This window comes from Prosopis cineraria, unplaced genomic scaffold (assembly GCF_029017545.1).
Source record: "Prosopis cineraria cultivar Desert tree isolate PC_DT_omini unplaced genomic scaffold, ASM2901754v1 PC4, whole genome shotgun sequence".
In the NCBI taxonomy this organism is placed as follows: Eukaryota; Viridiplantae; Streptophyta; class Magnoliopsida; order Fabales; family Fabaceae; genus Prosopis; species Prosopis cineraria.
In genome coordinates, this window is record NW_026555335.1 from 38116379 (window position 1) to 38130721 (window position 14343).

At 32.2% G+C, this 14343-nt stretch overlaps 1 long non-coding RNA gene across 4 annotated transcripts; it reads left to right on the forward strand.

Moving 5' to 3' along the window:
- The first annotated feature begins 9444 nt into the window (after positions 1-9444).
- Positions 9445-13217, forward strand: LOC129309940 (uncharacterized). 4 transcript variants are annotated; one of them, XR_008592976.1, is made up of 4 exons: positions 9445-9688; positions 10248-10357; positions 10938-12199; positions 12587-13217. It is a non-coding gene; the product is annotated as an uncharacterized LOC129309940 (long non-coding RNA). The 4 variants fall into 4 exon arrangements; XR_008592977.1 differs by lacking the exon at positions 9445-9688 and having other exon boundaries at positions 10221-10357; positions 10938-11912; positions 12023-12199; positions 12587-13212; XR_008592978.1 differs by lacking the exon at positions 10248-10357 and having other exon boundaries at positions 12587-13214.
- Positions 13218-14343: the final 1126 nt, after the last annotated feature.

The window sequence follows — 14343 nt, forward strand, 5'->3', positions numbered from 1 at the left end:
TAATAAATAAAATTTTTAATATTTTTAATAAAAAAGAGTAATTAATAAAAAAATTTAATTGAGACTTCTCATTCAGTTAAAATAAGATAATTGTGCATTTTTGTCAGTATAATATTATTTGAATAACACTCAATATTTTAAAATATTTATTATAACATTTTCGCCTTTAAAATAATAAACTCGAAGAAGTTCATCATAGTATTCTTTGATAAGCATTGTCAATCTTGATGTTAAATACATAGATGTTGACTGTTAGTATAAGGTGAGAGAAAATAGTTTGACTATCTATGATTTACCACGTGGATTTGACTCATGAATCAATCTCTCCTCCATTTCTTCATTGCGTCAATTCCCCTGGTTAGTTTTTGGAGTATGATGGGGCTATTCGAAAATCACCATAATAATAAGACATTTAATTATATTGATGGGGCCATAAGGTGCTCATAAATATCATCAATGGGTTTTCGTTGTTGCCATCATTAAGCATCATTATTAAGGGTTAAATTGTTAATCCTGATACTAATTAATTAAAGTACAATTTATAAAGGAAGCCAACAATGATGTTTGAGTTTGGTGAGAGTTAAATGAGCTAATAGGAATTAGTATTGGGGTTAAGTATACCTAATCATGCATAATGAAGGGTTTAGGCCTTAATCACAATTAGGGATTTGTTATTAACGATTGGTCATTAATGATGATTCATTGACTGTTACATGTAGGTGTACACCAAACTTATTAAATGGATGAAAAGCTTCTCCGAGGTCGAACTTTCCACTCTAAAAAATGGTAAGGACTTCAGAATAAAGATAACAGAATGTTGTAGTTTACTATAGTGAATTTATTAGAAAGTATTGTTGTTTGATCAATTGTACAACTACTGTATTGAGTTTTAAATACTTACATGGAGTGCCTTTGGGATGGAATATAAGTTTAAATGTAGGGAATAAGAACTTCATATTTAGCCTAATGTTATTTTTGGCTTACGGAGTCGAAAAGGTATGTTGTTATGATTAAGGATAATATTAGTATGTTCAAAAATGTCATGCATATTTAGCGAGTTAAGGTGGAAGAATTTAACAGAAGCAATTGTTTTAGTTAATTAGGAAGATGAGATGTTTCCCATAGTACTTGTACTTGAGAGATTCGGTACTTCGTTCATTGAAATTATATGGATTTCATTCGCTGTTAGTATGATTGAGTATTAATAATTAAACAAATTCTTTTATGTAACTGGGAGTTTAATTAGCCCATGTCATTGTTTTTACTACTAAATTAATTACTTAAGATGAGTGACATGGACTTACTGTGGTTTCTATAAACTTCAATTGTTTTTAAATGATAAGTGTGCCTGATAGTGATTAAATGCTTGATGACCACATAAGTCAAATGTTGTGTAAGATGAGATATGGACTGTAGGCTTGAACTGACTATGGATTGTCATTATGTTATGATGGATGTAAGTTAGATTGGCTTTATTTGTAGTTAACATGAGTATTTTGTCACTAAGTAATGGTGGTTATATGTGATATGGTTACATGCAAGTTATGTAGGTAATGAGAATGTTAACATATTATGATATGCATGAGATGAATTGCATACATTAAGTTGAACTTGCTTGAGCATGATAGGTGGGAGTTCACCCTCGAGTAGCAAAGGGCTAGAATATTAAAATTCACCTAGTATGGCCTTTATTGAGTTTACACATAATGGTTGGCATCTTGATTACTAATGTATTTAATATTGCCAATAACTTATAGGTGTGGCATGGATTGAGCATGATGTTCAATATTACTGATCCTGTATTGGACGGTGTGACTTGGACAATTTACAATACATTGAAATTTGAGTAAAGGAGCCCATTTTAAGAGTAAGTAGGGAAGCCTTTGGCCTGATGGCTCCTCACAATTGGAGAGCGGAGCTAATCCTTCTTATATCTTACATTTTGTACTATATATGCATATTAGGTGTCCATAAGCAGAAAGGGAAAAGTGTTTTCTAGTAAGGGATTAAGGCGTTCCTATAATAGCCTCTAGTTTGACTCGTGTAAGGTAATATAAATATTTATCAATAATAGAAAATCCATTATAGCTAAGGCTATGCAATGAGCAAAACAAGCTAGCCCAAGGGGCTACCTATAGCAATCCCATTTTGTGTAAAACAAGCTGGGCCAGCACGTACTTATGCTCAGCCTATTTTGGCCCATACCAAAGTGGGTTGGCCTAGCATGAGCAGGTTAAAACATGCTAGACCAGCTCATTTACAAGGTTGCTCAATTTTTTTTGAAAAAAAGTCACTTTTTCTTGATGTTTGAAATGTCATGTTTCAATATAAAAATCAAACCACGATCAAAGAAAAAACAACTTAAAATATCACTAGATACATATTACATTATAGTCATCCATGATCCAAACTATCATTTTAAAATTTAAGATCATACCATTCAAATATTTGCACCCTTAGAAATGCAAAAAAAAAAAAGAGAAAAAATGATGGCAAACAATGAAAAAAATGTTAATTTTATTGATTGCAATCACTAAGGTGGTTTAATGGTGAGTATATTGAAGCAAGTGATGACAGAAAAAAAATGAAAAAAATGCTACTTTTATTAAAGAAAAGAGAAAAACAATTGCAAAATTAAAGAAGCAATATAGGAGTAGAAAACCCCTCAAACATTTGATTAGGAAAGTTGGTCATAGAAAATGCCAAAAACTTGTTAAGAAAAGGAAGAAAATGAGCTCTAGAGTTTAGATTCGCTAGAGACTTCAGAGCCTTAACACCACAAGTTCAAGAGATGGAGAGGAGATAAGGGAAGCATAGCCATATGCTCCCGATTGATTGAAGTAGTAACAGCTTGAGAGAAGAAATTTGGCCTCAAGAGGTGCTATGCTGCTCAAGGGATGGCGACAGTGACTAGATTTGGATGAGACTTAAGAGTTAAAAGATGAGAGCAAGCGGCGAATAGAAACGATGAAGCACTATGCATGAGTACGATGTAGCACTAGCACAAGGAGACTAGGTCGTATTGGGAGAAGAGGTCGTATGGGTTTGCATATGCTTGGAAGACGAGATCATGTATGGAGCATCGAGCAGCCAAAGATTTAGTGAGAAAAGGAAGAGCAATTGATGACTTGAGTACATGAGCAACTGGTGAGGGCTTTTTTAGCAAGCAAGTTGTTTTTCTTTGACTAAGGTTCAATGAGTAAACACAACATTACATTCCTTAATTTTTTATTTTTACTTGAAAATGGGATAGGATGAGCAGCCCAAAGGGTAACCGTAGCATGTCTCACTCCTTTATAATAAACAAGGGCGAGCTTGTAAATTTAGCTCGCCCTTATTTTTTTTAAATGGACCGATTTTAGCTCTCTCATTTTGACTAGGTATAGGTGGGTTTGACAGGTTATGAGTTGTTTACTTAGCCTTAATTAGAGCAAGCAGTATCATGTTACATGCTTGAAACAATGCCTTGGGGTTCATTGAACTATCAGGAAGGATTTGGATTACGATATCCTTGAGTGTAATAAAGTTGGCCTGTGATAATAAATATACTGTGGCCAGTGAGTTGAGTTATAAGGGGAGACACTTGTATATATACATGGCACTGAACTACTCTTGATGGCATGCAGTGTTTCAAGATTCTCTGTTGGTACTAGGCTAAGTGGTAGAGGGTACCAACAATAATATAATTTTAATTTTATGGTATAGATGCTTGGATCACCTTTATTAGAGATCTGAGTGATTAATTATAGGGGTATGAAAGTTTATCTTTACATGCTATCATGACTGTGCTAATAATGCAAGGTTTGCCATAGCGAGTAGGGTTGTAGGCTATAACGAGTTAGCCTTTATGTCATACATCACAACGAACATGTCTTTAGCCATGGCAAGCTAGTACAGTCTTCTAAAATGACTATTTTTCCCTTTTGTTCCTTCATCAATACTATATTTTATATTTTCATGTTTCTGCATATTTATAGATACTCTAATTTTAGAAAGCATTATATTTAATCTTTAATGATTCTTTGGGATTCTAATTTCTAGTTATCATTTCAATAATTATGTTCAATGTGAAGGCCATAATTGATCCTATTGTTTAAAGGTGTTGGTTTGTGGACTTATTTAGGGGTTAACGACAAAGGTCATTACATCTCTCAACCTTCAAACCTTGTAAAACTACTAGCCTTAGATGTAGGGATTTAACTTAACTCCTAACAATCCTATAAAAGTCATGGCCAAATCAAAACCTTCCATTAACTCATAATTCATTTCCTTAATCTCGAACCAAGAGAATTAAGGTAGATTATAAGAGGAGGAGATACAAAACTTATCCGAAAGATCAGAGTTTAGAATTAATTCTCTAGTGCCTGAATTTTGATGCCCTAGCAAATAGATTACTTTTCTCTTAAGCTCTCACATTCTTCCTTCCTTTCTCCTCCATCTTCATGTGTTTGCTTTATCTGATTTAATGAAAATTTGCATCATGGCGGAGGCTCAGTTGGGCCATATGAAATTTTAGGCAATCAATTGGATCCTATTGGCCTAATTACTATTCTTGCTCAATTCCTAAGCTATCCAAATATCTCAATAGGTCTATTAGCTATACAGAAAACACAATTAACATAATCAATACTCTAATTTAATAATTTCACCCATAGTTAGTTAAAAATCTCATAATTAAAAAGTTTAGGATGTTACATTAATAGATATAATAATAATTTAAACATTATTTAGTTTATTTGAGTGAGACTAAGTGTGCATGTATTGGGATTAAAAAAATTTACAAGTGATGTTAGTTAGAATCAACTTAGGCTAGCAAACTTATGTTAGAAAAAAAGTTTATGACTTTAACATAATTTATGTTTAGATATTTGTTTTTTTCAGAAGTCATTGAATAAGTTAAAATTTATTTAGATGATTTGAGTGAAAATTCAATTGATATATAATAATAAAAATGGATATGAGTTTTTTTTATATTATTTTGTGACTAACTTGATATTTTTAGGAAAAAATATTAAATTCAAAATTATAAATTTTTAAAAAAGCATATTATAGATATAAAATACATTGATAAATCATGAATATTAAATTGTAATTTAAGTTAAACATGTCGTATAAAGACTGAGAGATGAGTTATTTGTTTAGAATTTATAGGCATATATATTGATATTATTAAAGCTAATTATTATTATTATATCTAAATTTTTTAAATTTAAGAAAGTTTTGTTTTGTATTTATAAGTTTAACAGCTTCTATCTTTTGGCAAACAAAAAACGAGCGAAAGAGAAAAAAAAAATTAAATAGATAAACTTGAGGTGACAGAGGTGGAGACATCAGACAAGTTATGAGAAGTCACGTGGAAATAACGGAGAGAGAAAATCTCATCCAAAGCTCATTGGGCCGCACGTTGCATTCCAAGCTCATCTTCGTGGCTTCAATTGAAATGGACGTTTACTCCTCAACACTCTTCTCAAGGATTTTTTATTCAAACAAAATTTTTAACATTCTAATCAACCTTTGACATCTCAACTAAAGTTTGGATGAACTCAATTGAAATCCTAACCTAAATATAATCTAAGTTTTTAGGTTTTTGAAAAAAATAAATGATAATAAAGTTGTGCAAATATACTATAGATCAACTTATGTGAGATGGTATCTTAAAAAATTGGGTTGGGTTTTTCGTTAAATAAAATGAGATAGGAAAACCCAACCCACTCTCAACATATTGGTGGATTGGTGAGCCTACTAGCCAATTTACAAAACACAATTTTAATTTTTTTAAGTAATTTAAAATTTATAATTAATATATATTTATATGTATGTATATGTATATATTCAAATCAAATCACTCCAATAACTCTTGTTAGGCTCATGTGCGTGACAAGCTTTCTTTTTTATTACTTCTAAATAACTCATGTTTTTTGGCCAAATGAATGGATTTGATATTCTTGGTTCACTGCATCAAATCCAATTTTTTCAAGTATTATCGTAAATCTAAAGCAATCTATAGTGCATTTTAGAAAGGCCGCTGTGCTTCAAAAAATTGTTGAAACCAAACCTTTTTGACTTGGACATTCCAGTGGAAGAAAATTTAAACATTACAAAAATTGAAAAAATAAATGAAATTGAAGTCGAAAAGATATAAACGAATTAGGATTAAAAAACAAAAAATGTATATGTATTTTTTATATTATTTTTATTTGGTTTTCATGGAATATGAATTAAATAGGAAAATAAAGCTAAAATATAAAAAATTAAGATTTTTGCTATTAATTATCTTCTTCCTCTCATGCATTATCTTTATTACTGATGAAGAACATTTGAATATAAATGAATATTATTTTTCTCAACAAACTCATATTTGTGATTTCAATCATAGATTGAGATTAACAAATAATATATATATATATATATATATGTATTCAAAGTCTTTAATGAAATTAACAAATAGTATACATAGTATATCCAAAATCTTTCTAAACAAACTAAAAAAAATCATAAATTTATAAATTGTAAAAAAAATTTCATTTGCAAATCAAAATTTGAAAATCATATTTAAAAGTCATAAATTCTAAATTTGAGAAGCATTGTCATTATTGCATATTCATAAGAAATATTGCAATGGAAAATAATAAAAAATTTAAAAATAAAAGCATAAAAAATAGGTTAGCCCATGGGCTAATTTATTTAATTTGTCAAATTTGCGGGATAGGTTGGCTTTACCCATTTTAAAAAATAGGCTAAGTTTTTCAATCGAGTTAGCAAATTTAGTGAGTTAAATGAATTAGTCCACGAGTTTAACCTATTTTTCATGTTCTGAATGATAATTAAATTTTAAAATATTAAATTAATGACAGTTAATTTCTTGAGAATTTTTTTTAAAAATTAAGTTGAGAATATGGATCTAGATAATTATAAATTTAAGAATTTCAATTACAAATAAGTCTCTAAGTATCTGATGTAATTTTTAGATTATAGCAAAAAATTTTATTTGTAACTGTTTGAATTGATATTTACAATTCATTTTTAAAAATTTTTTTGATGAACCTAGCTATTATTAATTCAATTTTTGAGATCAAATTGTCATTTTTTTAAAAAGCTTAGAAATATTAATATTAAGATAGAAAAATTAACCATTGATCTTTATAATTTTAACCTAGTTGTAACTCAATTTTTGAATTTTTACTCATTATAACCCGGTCTTTATAGTTTTAACTTGAATGTAATTCATTCTTAATTTTGACTCTTGCAACTCAGTTTTTATAATTTTAACCATTTAAATATTAATCTCTATATTTTAAAAAATAAAATTATGAAGATTAAAACTATTTTAAAATTTTAATCTTTATGATTTGTATAAAGATTAAAATAGTTTAGTAATTTAAAATAGAAAAAATATAATCATCAGTTTCTATAGTTTTATTGAGTTTTGCTTTTAGTTTCTATAATTTTTCAATATTTTTATTCTCTATAATTTTAAAAATATGGAATGACGTTTGTTTTTAAATCCCTATAATTTTAGATTTTTTAGTACTTTTAGTCTTTATAAAGGCTAAAAATACTAAAAAAATTATAAGGATTAAAAATAAAATTTAATAAAATTATAGAGATTAAAACTTATATTTTCACTTTAAAATATTAGTCTTATATTTTAACATAATTTTAATATTTAAAATTTTATTTTTTAAAAATATAAAAGTTAATATTTAAATAATTAAAATTATAGGAATTGAATAGAAAGAGTCAAAATTAAAAATAAGTTATAATAAGTTAAAATTTAATGATTGAGTCAAATTTTAAGATTAAATAATAATAATTATTTTTTAATTTAAAGAGCGCCGGGAATGTGGTTCGGCGGTACAAGGGTCAGTGCTCACTACTCAGTAATTGAGAAGGCACATTTTTTGAAACTCCTCTCCTCCTCGTCTTGTTCCTCAATCGCTTGCTTTCTTTGTTTCTGTGAGCAATTAGCAAAGAACAACAAAGAAGCTTTCAAATTCTTCATCGACGGCCAAGAGAACAACACTAGAAGGCCAAACACCAGCAGCTGACGACCAAGACAAGAGTGGTGGCAAGACGGAAGAGACACGGACACCAAACCAGACACGATAGACGACAGACAAGCAAAGCAGCAGCCAGACGCCGAGGGCAAGAAACGAAAGAGAAGTAGAGATAATTTGTGGCTTAGAGGGTAATGGCGCAATGCTGTGTTCCTTACTTTCCTCCGCCCTTCTGTCAGCTCTGGCATTTTTGAGTTTTTTTTTTTTTTGGGTTTGGACTAACAAAATTATGTCATCTGGAAACCCGCCCAACCTGTGGGGTTTCTCGCCCCGGTTCACGCCATCGACCGGATTGGTTCACTGGTTACCAGTCCAATTGACTGATCTGGTCTAAGTTTTCATACAACTAGTGAAACAGTTAGTTAAGCAAAGGTAAATCTTAATAGGTTGCTCCTCACCTATGAAGCATTGATACAAGTACAAGTATCAAATACGATATAACATGATATACTGATGTGGTAATTTTTAAAAATTTTAGGATATGAATATGGCTATATAAATATTTGATATAAATAGTTAAATAATTAAGCAATATCAAGCTGCAAAAAATAATAATCAACGTAAATTAATAAATATTAAATAATTATAAATAATTTCCTGCATATTTTAATATGAGGAAAGCTAATAAAAATTTAAAACAAACAAACAAAAATTATCTAAATTAAAGCTTTGTCGTTGTTGTAACTACAAAACTATCCAGTGTTTGGGTGAATGAGAAATAGAAGAAAGGGAAATTGGAGCAAAAACTACAAAATGCATACGACATAAGGAAACAAAACTTTTTTTTAAATAGCTCTCCTATCAGCGATCAGATCACTCTGTTCACATAATAACACAAATAACAACAGCCATGCTCAAGAATGTTACCTTGTGAGATGCGACTGAGGAGGAGAGACAGAGCAATACAATGACTGAGGAAGACATTGAAACAGTGACTGAGGAGGCGGAGATAGAGAGTGACAGTGGCTTGGAGAGATAGAGTGACAGAGGAGAATATTACTCGCTTGAGCTCGACGAAGGAGGAGGAAAGGATGGCGATCGACGATAGTGGATGATCACTAGGTCAGAGCAGAGTGATGTGAGTCAAGTGAAGGACTTGGGAATGAAAGGGATCGATCGACGTTTCGTGAAGTAGGGCATCTACGGAAAAAAAACCAAAACATATTGCGTTTCACATCTTGTCCGCATTGACTCATGTCCATCAACAATTGCTTGCGTCGGCCCGTTTTGCCAAAAAAAAAAAGGGACACGTCGCGTCCACGTATAGGACGCATGTTCGTGTTGGATACATATTCGACACGGGGCGCAGCGCCGATTTTGATGTGTCTGTGCTTCAGAGCTCCTTGCCAATCAAGTATGTGCAATGTAAAGAAATTTATGCTTTGTGCACTCACTTTCACGTTCATCTCCAACCCAGCTTGCCAACAAATCTCTAGTGCTGTCAACATGCCTCATTATTCAGCTTGGAAGGCACGACAAAAGTCCAGATTCCTTGAAAGACCCATCAACAACTCCCCTTCCAGTTCCTTACCACCCTACCACAGCCTGCATTTCCCTCAACAACATGACTTGCTCTATCAATATTGACATTCCTCCACCCATGCTCAGGAGGTACCCAACAGATAAAACCTGTAAGTTTGTTGCTGCGACAGACTTGTAATATTTTCAGGTCTTGCTTTACACATAATAAAAGCTCCTCAGCCTCTCTTTCCCTCTCCTCCTGCCTGAAAATTCGTCTAGTTCCTTTTTGTTTGGTACTAAGGTCTAATTAATTATTTGCATTGTGGGTTGGACTTGCTTTAGATTGGTTATTTACTTTCAATTTATTCTTTTACTGTGCAGGGGCCACATTCTTCTTTTATTATCCATTTTTTAAATTCACATATGGTTATTATAAAGTCCAAATGAAATACTGCATGTCATCACATTGTTAATTCAATATCCTAACAATTGTTTTTTCTATTAAAAAAAATTAGCATGCCACACTTCAAAGCAAAGCCGAGCCCTAGTTCATCTCATATATCAAAGTGAAAAAAAAAAAGAGGGAAAAAACTGAGCAAACTACATCTCCATCACTTATTTTCGATATTTCTTGATCATCTGTTTATCTTCAATATGATATTCTTCAAGCATACACTCCTTCAGCAGGTCATCTTCCCTCAAGCTTAGTTCCTTTTCCTGCTTTTCCAGTTTAATGGCTCGTAGTTTAAGCTCTTCATCTCTTGTGTTGAGCTCCGCAGCCTTCAACTTTTGGTTGGCCTTTGTCTGTCCAGCCATTCTCTCTTCGGATCCCCTCTAAGGTAATCCTTAGAATATTTTCTTGGAATCCCTCCTATGAATCCTTCATAGGTCATTCTTTGAATCTCCAGCTTCATTGAGAATGATTAGAAAGGGTTAGCAATTAAAAAAAAAAAAAGCTATGCAGAAAAAGTAACCAAAAAGTTACCTCGTGCTCAGCACGTCATCAATAATGGCTGAAATTTGTTTATTTTCATTTGCCGTCACGGCTGCAGTTACCCTCTCACACAAACTGTAGAGAATTTTTTAAAAAATTTCACACGCATTTCTTCGTGGATAACCCTTTTCTCCAAAGTGAGGAGTTGATGGGTCTCCCGTCTCCTCACCTATTTGGGAAATGTCTTCCTGAAACTCATTGTAATTTTAAATTAAACAAACCATCCGCCTATAAGACAAAATCAACAACAGTAAGTTAATGTAAAACTAATTCAAGTATTTCAAGATTAAAAATTATTTTTGAGACTATTTTAGAAGTTCTTGTCTTTTTACGTATTTAATTGCTCGAGGGATATGTTTTCATTCTCATCTTACTTGCACATCCGTTTGGTGGCTGAGTAAAGATATCTAAGCTTTATCTTTCAGGCACATGGCTTGTTAGTAGACAAATACGCTGCAACTGGGTAACAAAAGGTGCCGGTAGAGTGAGGACAAACAAAGTTCAGAAGCTAAAAGTGTGGTTGAACTCACAAATGGCTCATCTGGTGAGCAAACTTGGTGGTAGACAAATATGCTGCAACTGGGCATAAAAGGTGCTGGTTCTAGTGAGGACAATCAAAGTTCAGACGCTAAAAGTGTGGTTGAACTCACAAATGGCTATTCTAGTGAGTAAATTATACTGTATTTTCAAAAAGTACAATGTCGATGGACAATTTTATTTCTCTATTCAGCTTATGTATTTCCTTTTTAATGATGGGTTTTGATGTTTTTTTTGTATTTCCTAGCAATCTTTTGTGTTTTTTTTCCCTTTCAAAACATTCATATATATGTAGTCGGAGTTGTAAATAAATTGTAAAAGCAGTGTTTGTTGATATTGATATCTCATTTGTTGCATTTTGTTCTCCTTGTTAATATATGGGGACTGCCTGGAATGTTCTTCTCTCATGGTGCAGTAGATGGCAAGGAGACAAGTAACAGTGATGACCCAGAGAATAATCCTCAATATACTACTGTCTATATGGGAAACATTGCACCGTTTTCATCATTTGTATGTTGGATTTAGTGCAAACGTTGTTGACCATCGACAATTCTGGGGAATGGTCTGGTAGCTTTTGACGGCAATACAATTGACGTTTCAAAGTTCACTTTCAATAGTTGCATTGCTGAAATTTGTACTTTAGCTGTCCCTGATTTAATGACTTTCTGTTGGAATGTCTTTCCTTTTTGACCACTAGGTTGGAAGTGTTGGTATAGTGTAGGAAGTAGTGTATTGGGCATTAGCCCAGGCCCAAGTTTGTGTAGTCAGTGCACACGTGCTTGAGATCTTGAATGAACAATCTGGAATATTTTTCTTTTTAGCTAGTCCACTGACAGGAAGTACAAGAATGACTCGCCTTCCAGGTTCATCTTTTGTTCTTTTAATTCAATATATAGGTTATGTCAAGTTGTTACCTGTCCATTGAATTTTGTGACAGTTGTGATTCTAATCATGAACTTTGGCTATTGTGCAGGTAACCCAGCTTGATCTCCATCGCCGCCTCCATAATCTTGGGGCTGGTTCGATAGAGGAGGTTTGAGTCCAGCGTGATAAAGGGTTTGGTTATGTGAGGTGCAGTTCTCATGCTGAAGCAGCAATGGCTATTCAGATGTGGAATACCCAGTCTTTTCTCTTGGGCAAACAAATTAAGGTGTGTTTTTCATCTGTGGAGATGGTCTCCAGTTGCCATATAACATTATCGTTGCTTATTTGTTCCATATACTTGTCATCTTTGTTCACTAATTTGGTAATACAAAATGATATATTCTCTGTTAAACTGATCCTGCCCTTGCAAACAATGATTTTAATGGTTAGTAGCAGTTGTCCGTGGTATTATTAGTTTTGAGTCCCTATTTCTTGTTTGGTTTCCAATTTTTCCCCAATCATGGACAAGGGAAAGGGGCACATGGTTAGTGATATACTGACAATCGAAAAGTTAGATTGGACATAGGGTAGCTCTCTGTTGTTAGACTGGTGAACACACATGAGATTCTGCCATTGCTAATATGGGGATGCTTGCATTTATTTTGTCTTGCAGAATGTAAGGGTGGTAGGACAGGATTGCATATATTTTGTCTTATCAGAGTGATGGGCCACTAAAAAATTAATGGTGCATCGCGCACTTTTATCAGGTGGGACAGCGTTGCATGAAATAGGCCTAGCAGGCATCAAATGAGGATCCTAGCTATGTAATTATGACAGGTGGCTGGGAGCAGAGCAAGAGAGCGTGCGTAGTGAGAATGGCTGAGAGGGATGGTAGGGAATTTTCCAGGTCAGGAGAGCCTGGCCTCTGAAAATCTAGGAGTTATTGCCCTCATCCTCTCCTCTTTATAGTTTCCGTTACTTGTGATGTTTTCTGCTAATCCATGCATTAGCAGAATCATTGGTATTCTGTTTTGAATGTAATTCATTGATAAGTTCGGGCTCACCATAAAGCTTGATTCCCAGCCTATATTTGACAGTTTTTTTTCCCCATCATATTGATGTTTTCATTATCTTGATCTCTAAGGTTAATGTTTGTGTTGAACTGAAGTAGGTTTATCTTGTACTGTGTGAGTCAGGATTGGACTAATAGCCCATTTAGTATATCTATATGTTAGCGGGCACTGGCATGTGTCTAATTAGATTTCTTATATTGTGTACCGGTAAGGTCTAGTTGGTTAGGATTAGTGTCGTATTCTACATAACCACTGATTTCGATGCAAACAAATAAGAATGAAATGTAAATCATGGATCCAGTGCAAACATCTGTGATTAAACAGACAGACAGAAAGAAAGAAGGCATTGAATTTTAAATGCCGTTTACCTGAATCTGCCAGGGAAATGAATAAAATGAGGGCGGAAATATTATGATGACGTTGCAATCTCCTTGACCAGCGAATTTAAAAGTAGCAAATTCAATCTACTAGACGTTATATATAAAGATTGACATGTAAAGAGAAAATCTTGGATTAGAAAGAAGGAAAGAAAAGGTAAATAAGAAGTTGAATTTTAGGTGCCATTTGCCTTAAAAGTAAAATCTGCAGGGCTTAAAACGGCTGAGAACTGGGAAATGAAGGAAATGAGGGCGGAAATATGACATTGGGAGGAGAAAAAAGAGTGAAAGTAGTTTGAGAAGTAAACAAACGAGGAAGGCGTAGAAAATACTCCGTTGAAGTTTCTAAAAAGATTTATTATATTAATTAAAATCTGTGAAAAAAATAAAATTATTAATTTACTTTCATAATCTCATGTATAATCTCTCCTATTTTAAAGAATATTATGGTTATGTTTTCATAAACATTTTACAAAATATTAAAATAGTAAAATAAATATAAATTATATTAATTAATTTATCTCTCGTTATATTAAATTCTGACTCTTTTTTGTCCACTTATATATGTAAAATTTTAAAAATTACAATTTAAATAAAATTATATAAATAACTCTTAAACTTGTATATATAAATAAGTTTATTTATATTAAATATTTTTTCAAATTTATATATTATAATTATCATTTGGAAACTTAAATGACTCTTAAACATAATTTATGTTAAAAAGGGGTATTTTAGTTTAAAATATATGATTTAATGGTTGGATGGATAGAAGTGAAATCTTTAAAATAAAGAGGAGGTATTTGTTATGTAAATTTTGATTTCAAGGAAGGTTTCTATGGGTTTTTTTAAATATAGAAGGGAGGTTTTTGTAATTAAGATAAAATATAGGGGAGTTGGTGTATTTTACTAAAAAATAATTGATGTGCCAATTTTTTTAAATTTCATAATATGCCTTTAATTTATTTTATTTATTGTCT